The sequence below is a fragment of the Charadrius vociferus genome, unplaced genomic scaffold (genome assembly GCF_000708025.1).
Source record: "Charadrius vociferus isolate BGI_N301 unplaced genomic scaffold, ASM70802v2 scaffold682, whole genome shotgun sequence".
NCBI classification, from domain to species: Eukaryota; Metazoa; Chordata; class Aves; order Charadriiformes; family Charadriidae; genus Charadrius; species Charadrius vociferus.
The window spans coordinates 12,858-15,452 of record NW_009647227.1 but is presented as its reverse complement, the minus strand read 5'-3'; the positions used below and the strand labels follow the sequence as shown (position 1 = coordinate 15,452).

At 60.8% G+C, this 2,595-nt stretch overlaps 1 protein-coding gene across 1 annotated transcript in view; it reads right to left on the bottom strand.

The window, feature by feature from the left end:
* Positions 1-1,572, bottom strand: part of TET3 (tet methylcytosine dioxygenase 3) — a 12,103-nt gene extending 10,531 nt beyond the window's left edge. Inside the window, exon 1 of the mRNA XM_009879816.1 lies at positions 1,551-1,572. The gene's annotated coding sequence lies outside the window, so the exon portion shown is untranslated. The remainder of the gene's footprint in view (positions 1-1,550) is intronic.
* Between the last annotated feature and the right edge of the window lie 1,023 nt (positions 1,573-2,595).

The following is a 2,595-nucleotide window of genomic DNA, read 5'->3' as shown; positions in this document are numbered from 1 at the left end:
GGATGGGGCCGTGGTGATGCCGGCTCTTCGCCGAGAGCCGTCTTGATCTTCTGCTCCAGCCATTCCAGGTAGTCAGGGCACTCGGGGCCATCGCAGTTGCAGTTTGGGGGCTTCACGCCGTGCTTGGCCAAAGCCAGGGCAGCCTTGAGGGCGTGCAGGTCCTCTCCTCGCGGCACGCCGTCCACCGCGCTCAGCCCACCCCGGCTCATCTCCGAGTCGAACTTCTCATACAGCAGTGACGGTGAACCCGGGGGCGGTAACCGGTAGGAGGAAACGGCTTCGGCCACCGCCGAAAAGGCCACCAGATTCCTGACGTCTTCCAAGTGGGCTTTACCAGCGGCGGGCGGCTGGCCCGGCGACCAGCCGCTCGGCTCCATCAGCGCGGTGCCCCCCGCCTCCGGCCGGACCCCATTCGCCAAGCTGAGCCTGCTGCCCTCGTTCAGCCGCCTTTCTTCGACATAATTAATTGGCCCTTCTTCCATTTGGCTTCTGCTGGGTCCATCAACCGGGTCGCCCGCCGAACCTGTCTGCGAGAAGGGAGAGAGGAGAGACATGAGCATTTCCCACCATGACCCTTGTGCCGTCACCCTCCACCCTGTTTTCTCCCTCTTTTTATTTTTTTTTTTTTTTATTCCCCCTTTCCCCACCTCTTCTTTTCCCACCTCTTTTTCTGACCCGGGTGATGAAGACGCAGATGAGACAGGTGAAAAAAATAATCGCCACTGGCAAAACCATGCGGGTTTTGCCCGGCTGCGTAAGGAGCAGCTCGGCTCGAAAGGCGCCTGGTTTCCACCGCGTCGGCCCCGTGCCGCCCACGTCCCCACCCCGCCACCCGCTTTCGAAATCGCTCACGGGACGGTTTGGGATTTCCATCACCCACCAAGGGCGAGAGGTGGCAGGGTGGGACAGGGAGGGCACCCCCAGCTCTGGTGACACCGTTTGCAAAGGCGAAGGAAGGAGCACAGGGAGAAAAGGGGGGTTTTTTTGGACCCATGCTCAAAACAAACATCCCGGCCGGGAGCAGCCGTCCTTTGCCAGAGGGCCACAGCACGGCAGGAAGCTGCCGAGTTGGCTACGCCGGTGCCAGGGGCGGTGCGGGGATGCTTTCACCTCGAATAACCCGGCGTCTGTATCAACACGGCTGGCCGGGGCCCCTGGCAACGCCGAGCTACAGCACCGGCGTCCAGAAAACCGGCCGCGTGCCAAGAAGAGACCAAAACCATTAGAGCCATCCACGTCGAGGTGAGGCACCAAGGGTGCCCATCACCCTGGCGTCTGGGCTCACACGTCCCGGTTAAGACCCTCCAAGGGTTTTTGCCAGGGATGGGGGGGGTCTTTCTGTGCTCTGTGGCTCTCTCCCCCCTCGGCGGCGAGGATTTTAGTGCTCTGGGCGTGCGGGGCAGGGGCAGCGTGTTTAGCAGTTTGCCGATAACCAGGGGGGAGCTTCCTGCAAGCTAAAAATACACCAAAGCCCGCTGGAAAAAAATATGACAAAGCAAAGGCTGTGGGCAGAGCTTCCTGCCTCTGGACGGCACCGAAGGATTCGCAGCCCAGACTCGAGGAGAGATGCCGAGTTACAGCTCTAACTCGGTGCTGGAGCAAGCTGTCAGTGTGCGGCTGTTGGTGGTGGAGCTGCGTTTAACCCTTCAGCCACCAGCCCCACGGGCATCCTTCGGGGCGAGAGGGCGAGCGAAGCCGCACGCTTGAGCGCAGCTGGCTTCTACACCAGAGATAAGCATGCTGCTGAGTGCGGCGAAACCAGGGAGGAACCACTCCCGTCACAATTATATCCCAAAAATTCCCCCTCCCCCAGGGGTGAAAACTCCCAGGGGAGCACAGCACCGGTGCAAATCACAGCGGTCCCACTCCAGCACAGGGCTCACCCTGCTCCTGCCACAGCTTTATAGGGGCTCCGGTGCCTTCGCAGCATCCCCGGAGCCAAGCGACGGAGCCGCGAGGGATGGGACCGGTCCATCAGGTCTGGGGAGCAAGTGCTTCGCCGCCGGTTTGTGCCGTGTGCCGGCAGCCCGGGCAGGGTGGGGACGACACGCCGCCTCCGCTCTCCTTTGCAAACCAAGGAAGAAACAGCCTCGCCCGTCCTTCCTACGCCGTCATCTTCCTCCTCCTCCTCCCCAGCCAAAAGGGTTTTTCCCAAGCGGTGCAGCGGGAAAAATGCCCCGAGCTCCCTCCAAGTCCTCCCGGGGGGACACACTCGTCCCCCGAAGCGTCCCCGGCGTCACGGCGGTGACGCCAGCCCGGAGAAACGATGCGAAACCTGTTTTGCTCTGGGTGAGGAGCGGACGCCGGCCCCAAGAGTTTACTCCTGGCTGGAGGGGGAAACCTGCTGGGTAAGGGCAGGGGAAGCCCCAAAAACCTGCTGCCGGGCCAGGGTGGCACTGTGGGCTGCTCCATCCCATAAACCGGGTTATCGACCTAGGCTGGGGATGCAGGAAAATCTTCACCCTGCGAAGGCAAGGCAGGAGCGAGCATCCCCCGCTGCTCCTAAAGGGTTAATCCGAGAGCTACAACCTTCCCCAAATCAGCAAGGAAAAAAAAAAATATATATATATAAAAAATATAATTATTTTTTTCCTG